The sequence below is a fragment of the Chrysochloris asiatica genome, unplaced genomic scaffold (assembly GCF_000296735.1).
Source record: "Chrysochloris asiatica unplaced genomic scaffold, ChrAsi1.0 scaffold00001, whole genome shotgun sequence".
Taxonomy (NCBI): Eukaryota; Metazoa; Chordata; class Mammalia; order Afrosoricida; family Chrysochloridae; genus Chrysochloris; species Chrysochloris asiatica.
This window is the reverse complement of record NW_006408519.1, coordinates 26,863,898-26,872,002: the sequence shown is the minus strand read 5'-3', so window position 1 is coordinate 26,872,002 and position 8,105 is coordinate 26,863,898.

Genomic DNA, 8,105 nt, shown 5'->3' with positions numbered 1-8,105 from the left:
CAGCTGTTCCGTGGGAGAAAGATGAGGCTTTCTGCTCCCGTAAAGATTTACAGCCTTGGAAACCCTGTACAGGGTCGCTATGAATTGGTACCGACTCCACGGCACATAACAACAACAACAACAACAACATGTTGTTCAAGTGTCATCCAATTGGTTGGACTCATAGCGAGTCTGTATAGGGATTTTGTAGAGCTGCTGGTGGGTTTGAACCATCAACCTTGCGGTGAGCTGTCCAGGGCTTAACCTAAAGCACTACACCAAGACTTCATATATCAAATGTAAATATCAGCAATCATATATAGGATCTCAAACATAGGATTTCAAACTCTAAGAGGTAATAAACTGTTACAGGTATATATACATTTTTATGTTCGATTTATGCATAGAATGTCTCGCTGCATTTAGCAGCAACATGTGGTACTGACTCCCACTTGCAGCGCCTGTGTGCGTCCAGGACGTGGAACATTTTCCATCTGTGGGGTTACAGGGCCATGTCTGGGGCTGTGTAGTGTGGAGGGTAAGTGCAGCAGTTCAAAGAAAGCTTGCTGAAGGAGTCCCTCAGACTCAGTCAGATGACTGCAATATCCTGGCTCCAAATCAGCCATTTAGGGAGGTTGGGGGGAAGTTACCAAATGTTTAAGGGAGTTTCACGTAACTACCAGATGATTGTATTGTTCGTCAATTAACCAATTGTGGTGTTTTAACACAGGCCTTAACTCAAAAAATAACATTGAAACCCAGAAATTAATCATGAGCAACTGGTAGCATAGTGGTTATGAGTCGGGCTGATAACCACAAGGTCAGCAGTTCAAAACTGGTGTGGCGCTGTAAGATCAGCACTCAACCATAAGGTCAGTTTGAACTGCAAGGCCGGAAGTTCAAACTCACCAGCTGCTCCTCAGAAACCCTATACAGGGTCACTATGAATCAGAAGTGTCTCAAGAGCACGTAACATTAACAACAACAACCACTTTACCAAGCATGCTGTCCTTCTCCAGGGACTGGTCCCTCCTGGTAATATGTTCAAAATATGAGAGACAGTCTCACCATCCTGGTTTCTATGGAGCACTCTGGCTGTATACTCCCAAGACAGATTTGTTTGTTCTTCTGGCAGTCCAACACCATGACTCAAGGGCATCAATGTAAATCTTGATGGGAGCAGCAAGCCTCATCTTTCTCCCACAGAGTGGCCTGTGTGTTTGAACTGCCAACCTTGTAATTAGTAGTCCAGTGCTTATTCTACAGCGTCATCTACAGTGAAAAATATTCCATGTAATTAAATCATGTGATACTGGAATATGGTGGTTGTGCGTAGGCTAAAGTATCACTACGTTGTTGTTAAGGTTCTCTAAGTTTGCACCAATAGGACAAAAAACAAGAGTGACTGTTTTCTACAGTCGATTACAAAACAGCACAGGGGTCCCTTGTTCAGAATTACAAACTCAGAAGCTAATGGAGTGATTGAAGCTTCAAAGGCCACTCAGAGACACCTCAGAAGAAAGGTCTGGCAATCTATGTCTGAGAAATCAGCCGCTAAGAAGCCGACGGTGTACATTTCTACTGTGCCACACAAATGGTTTCCATGGTAACTACATCGAAAACAACCAGTTGATCCCATCACCTGCATCATATATAAAAAGTCAAAACACCAAAACAGAAATCACACTCTTCACTCAATCCTACAGAACCTGCTTATTCCAACATAGATGTGATTTTAAGTTAGCTTATAAAGTACGATGGAGATTTGCCAATGATATGAAGAATCTTGTAACCAAAAGTACCGAATTGGCATTAATTGAAATCTTAATCGCCCCAAAAAGTCCTAAAATAGAGATTTTATTGTTGTTGTTGTGAAGTGCCATTGAGTCGGTCCCAACCCATAGTGTCCCTGTATAGGGTTTCTGAGGCGCTGGTGAACTTGAACCGCCGGCCTTGCAGTTCAAACATCTCTGCAGTCTGACACATTAACCCACAGTGCCACACCAGGGCATTAGAGACCCCAAATCTGAAGGCTAGGTGAAAGAAAGAGCTACAAAGAGAGTCAGGTAGGGACCTGATTGCGTTCAGGAAGTGAAGACCCACAGGGGGTCTCTTAGGAACCCACCAATGCCCAGATCCAAACATAAAAGCCTACAATTGAACATCTGTCCCCTGTCTGAATAGAAAGCATTACCTGTCAGAGTGAAATAGCAACAAACACAGGAGACCATTCCCTTTCCCACTTTCTGCTCACTGACCAGCACACTGGAGAAGAAAGCAGTGAGGCCCAAGAAGAGCATGCTGGGAGGGGAGGAATGTCTACTTCTTCAGCAGGGCCAGAGACGGAAGTAGGGAAAAACTCTGACTGCAATGGGAATTACAAGTTGTGACTCCGTCCAGACTTGATATGCTAATATCTGAAATGGGACTTTTTAACAATATTCTGTTGAAAGTGACATTAAAACTTTGGGATTTTCCTAAAATGTTGTTGGGGGACGGGGTAGAGAAAGGCAACAGAAGATAAAAGACAGCAGTTAGTAAAAAAATAATGTTATTCCTCTTTTACCGAAACAGTAAAATCAAGAAAATGGTTTCACCTGATACTGAGTGTGCAATCCCAGAGAAAGTGAGAACATTTCTAGCCTCCAGGATTCATATGATGTTGTGGTGAAGTGCTGTTGAGTTGATCCCCACTCATAGCGAACCTTGTATGTTGTTGTTGTTGTTATGTGCCATGGAGTTGGTTCCGCCGACTCATAGCGACCCTGTACAGGGTTTCCGAGGCTGTAAATCTTTGTGAGAGCAGAAAGCCTCATCTTTCTCCCCGCGGAACAGCTGGTAGTTTCGAACTGCTGACCATGAGATTAGCCGCCCAGTTTGTAACCACTACACTACCAGAGCTCCTTGCGAACCTGTATAGGGTTTCCAATTAGCGACTGGTGAATTTGATCCACCAACCTTGCAAGTTCAAAGCGACCTTGCCTCCAGTACATTATCTCACAGTGCCACACCAGGACCCCCCCTACCAATACACACATACACAAAGGACTCGAATGGATCAGATGCTGTGTTGGGGTCACAAATCTTAGTTACACACACCTTTAAGCACAGAGGGAGATCAAGCCACGGGGTTGTTGGTCCTGCTGGTCTCCTGGGATCCACTAGAGAAGGAAAAAGAATATTTTCCCAAAGGAAGAAATGCCAAAGGCGGGGATGGGGGAAGGTGGGGTGGAAGGGGGAGGGGAGAGAGAACATTGTTGATTGTTGTCTTTGTTTTCCTCTGTATGACCTACTCCAGGTGACCCCAGGGTAGAACTTTCCCAAAGCTGTGATCTTTCAGATGCTGATCTCCAAGCATTCCGCCCAAGGCTTCTCTGCAAGGGCTCAAACTACCAAAATTTCGGTTAGCAGCCATTTGCGTCATCCAGGGACTCTTAAAGAGACACTACCTTTGAGTCAGTTCAGACTTATGGTGACCCTATGTGGGGTCTCCAAGGCCTTAACTTTATGGAAACAGAAAACCTCCTGTTTCTCCAGTGGAGTGACTGGGGAATTTGAACTGCTGACAAGCCCATAAAACTCGCTGGTCAAATTCTCCAGGTTTGTTTTACTCTGTGGACAGGATCAAGTCACTGTTCAGGGTCCTTACCACCACATAGAAGTCCTGGTGTGGCACAGTGGGTTAAAGTAGCACACTATAAAGCCTTTTGAATTGCAAGGTCGGTGGTTCAAACTCACCAGCTGCTCCTCCGAAACCATATACAGGGTCACTGTGGGTCAGAACCGACTCAACGGCATTTAACAACAACCACCACATAACTCAATGAAAAATGTAGAAGAAACTACATTAGCCAACCCACATTTTTGTCTCGGTTTTGTCTCTATTATCAGCCTTTTAAATAAATTCACTTTTTAAATATTTTTCTGAAACTATTTAATCAGGGGGCTCAAGAAGCAGGGCATGCAAGGCAAAGTGGGTAGAGGGTCAGCCATCATCAATTCACCTCTGCGTTTGTCCAAGGACTTGTGTCACTTGGAGTGAGTTACTGCATATCTCTAAATTTCAACATCTCCTAAAATCCTTACAAAATTAACCTAGTCAGCTAAGGCCTACATGAATGACCTCAAAACCAACTTAATTAGGTACCTAATTTCCTGAGAGAAATAAATATCCCTGCTGTCATTGGAATTGAAAGAAGATTCAAGGAACCAAAATGCACCTAGTCCAGGTAAAGGTATAAAGAGACAAGAGAGAAAAGGTTTGAAAAAGAGATGGGAATAGATAACAAAGCTCCCAAAGAACAGTCACAGATAATGCCAATAAATTTAAAAAGACCAACCTAGAAAAACCACTACAGGGTTACAGAAACTATGGGAACACAGAAAACAGATTTCTGTAGAGTAGGAGTGCCCCCTTGTGGAATTTAAGGATAATGCAGTTGAGTGCTTCCAAGGGCTTAGTCCATTTTCTCAACCGCTGTAAGAGTATATAGCAATTGCAAACAGTATCATTATTGGTATTTTTACAATAAACTGAGTGAAATTAAACACTTGTATATACCCAATCTGTGGATTGTTGTTGTTGTTAAGTGCCAGAAGCAGTTCAAATCGATCCTGCAGCTCAGCAGAAGAAAGAGCTGGTGAACTGCTCCTATCAGGAATGCAGCCTAGAAAATGCTATGGAACAAATCTACTAGACTATTAATCCAGTGCTTATCCTACAGCACCACACCATGACCCTGAATGGGTGGCAGGTTCTCCAATTCTTCTTAGGAGAAATAGTGTTTCCTCATATGTCTTTCCAAACATTAAAAAAATAAAAGCTACACAGGAAAACATTCGAACAGTCTTAAAGGTGAGAACGTTTTTTAAATTCTTAACAAGATTTCCATGGCTTTCTTCTGTCACATTCACACAATCCATGAATATACATTGAGCAGATAGGAGTAGTTTATGCTCTTGGGCCCAGGGATACAACAGTGAACAACACATAGACCCTGCCTTTGTGGTGTTTTTGAGCCAATGGGAGATGAGAAAAAACAGGTAAATATAAGAAGCTAATGGAGTCCTGGTGTGGACTGCTAACCACACCAGCAGTTCCTAGAAAACCCTATGTTGTTAGTGTTGTTAAGTGTCATCAAGTCGGTTCCGAGTCATAGTGACCCTGTATTGGTTTCCAAGGAACAGCTGATGAGTTTGAACCACTGACCTTGCGGTTCAAATGGACCTTGCTGTCTTGTGCTCTATCCCACCGCGCCAGGCCAGCACTCCTGGTGAAACCTCTGTACAGGGTTAATATGAGTCAGAACCAACTGGATGGCACTTAACACAACAATGACAACAAATTAGTATTAGTGAATATACCTGCCTACACACTGCCATAGAGTCATTTCCAACCCATAGGGACCCTGTATAGGTTTTCTGAGATTGCAAATCTTTACAAACATAGAAAGCTTCATACAGAGTCACTGGTGGGTTTGAACTGTCGACCTGTGGTTAGCATTTTAGTGCATATCCTGCAGGGCCAATTAGGGATTACGAAGCAAAATAAATCAGGATTGTGAGAACTGAAAGTAGGGAGATGAGGTTTGTTGTTTTAGGTGACATGGAGTCAGCTCCACTGCGTAATGACCCTATGGACAACAGAACAAACACTGCCCGTTCCCGCGCCATCCTTACATGAACTGAGGTAGAAACTGCATTTTTTATATGGTTGTTATTTTATATCAGGTTTTATTGTTATTGTTGTTATTGTTAAGTGCCATTGAGTTGGTTCCTCCTCATGCTGTTGATGATAAATTCCTTGGAATCAGTTCCAACTCATAGCAATGCTGTATAGGGTTTTAAAGGAGCTGCTGGTGAGTTTGAACCACCAAACTTGCAGTTAGCAGTCCAGTGCTTATCCTGCAGGACCACACCAGGATTCCTCGTATCTGTTGGAGGAAGTTAAAATTGAACAATCATGAGATAATTAAGGAACTGAATCCAGTAGCTGTCTGGAGGAACACGGTGACTCACGACACCAACAAATGTAGCCACATGGACTATGGTGTCAGATACACCTGAACCAAAATCCCGGTTGTGTCCTTACCACCTCTTCTGATGCACAGCAGTTAAGTTCTTGGCTGCTAACCCAAAGGCTGGTGGTTCAAATCCATCCAGCAGCTGTTTAGGAGAAAGAGTGGTGAACTGCTCCCATCAAGAACCCAGGCTAGAAAACTCTTTGGAACAAATCTCTGCTGTTACATGGGGAGACTGTGAATCACACTTAACTGAACAATACCTAACAACAGCAACTTGAGTTCTCTACCCTTTAACATTGTCTTTTACAAATTGTGACTAATGAGGCTTTCTCAGGTCAACGTTGGAAGAGTCCAAGGGAATCAAATATTGTAAAGGCTAAATGTATATAAATTGCTTTGCAGAGGTACCTGGCACCTGACAATTACACAGTAAGCATTGGTGACCACACATGACAGCTTTGACTAGGTGACTGTGTTGACATAGATATTTGCAAACACCTAATTGACCCTGCCACAACTTACCTGTCAGTTTGTCGGACTGTGGTGACTTCTGTGTTGCTGTGACGCTGGAAGTATCATTTAAAATACTGATGATATTTTAAATACCAGCAGTGTCCCCCATGGCGGAGAGGTTTCAGCTGAACTTCCAGACTAAAAGAATCTAGGAAGAAAGAGAATCAGACTATTCCAAATGTTTAGTCACTGAGAACCTTATAAAAAACAGTGGAACACTGTCAGATACAGTACCAGAAAATGAAAACGTTATGAATAACACCAGAATATCGTCAGATGTAGTGCCGGAAGATGAGCCCTTCAGATTGGAAGGCACTTATAATGTGACTGCAGGAAGAGCTGCCTTCACAAGGTAGAGTTGACCGTGATGACACAAATGTGGGAAAACGTTCAGGACCTTCATTGGCTGATGGGGCACAACTCAAAATGAAGAGGAACAGTTGTAAACATTCGTTAATAATTGGAACATAGAATGTACACAGTATGAATCTTGGAAAATTGGAAGTTGTCAAAATGAAATGGAATGTATTACGGACGATAACCTAGGCATTAGTGAGCTGAAATGGACTGATCATAGGCCATTTTGAATCTAACCATTCTATTGTTTACTATTGCAGGAATGACAAACTAAAGAGGAATAACATTACATTCGTCCTTTAAAAGAACATTTCAAGATTTATCTTGAAGTACAATGCTTTCTGTAATAGGATATGTCCATACACCAACAAGGAAGACTAGTTAATACTACTATTATTCAAAGTTATGCACCAACCACAGATGATGACATTAAGAATTCTGCCAATTTTTTTAATGCAAAAGTTGGAAACAGTGAGGAAGGATCAGCAGGTGGAAAATAATGGCCTTGGTGGTAGAAACGATGCTGGAGATCACATGATAGAATTTTTTAAGACCAATGAGTTCTTCATTGCCAATACTTTTTTTTCAGTCACATAAAAGGTGTCTTCACCAGGTGACTTCACTCTGCACATGGACTTCACCAGATGGAATACACAAGAATCAAATTGACTACCTCTGTGGGAAGAGATAACGGAGAAGGTCAGTATCATCAGCCAAAACAAAGGTAGAACCAACAGTGAGACAGATTATCAATTGCTATGGAATGACAAGAATATAATACAGGAAGAAAACAAAAGGTCATTAACAAGACAAGAACAAAATGGATGTCAGAAGAGACTCTGACACTTGCTCTTGAATGCATAGAAGATAAAGCAGACAGAAGAAATGCGAAAGTAAAAGAGCCAAAAAGAAGTTTTCAAAGGGCAGCTTGAGAAGACAGAGTGTTATAATGAAATGGGCAAAGATCTTATAAACAAAAAACTCAATAAACATCTGTTATCACTCACTGAGTTGTAATATTGAAGAATTATAAGGGCAAAATATTGAAGCATCAAAAGAATATGGAAGGAGTACAGAGTCACTATACCAGGATGGCCAAACTTCGTCTCTCATACTTTGGACATATTGTCGAGAAGGACCAGTTGCTGGAGAAGGATACCATGTTTTATAAGGTGGAGGGTCAAAGAAAGAGAGGAAGACCCCCAGCTAGATGGATTGGCAAAGTGGCAGCAT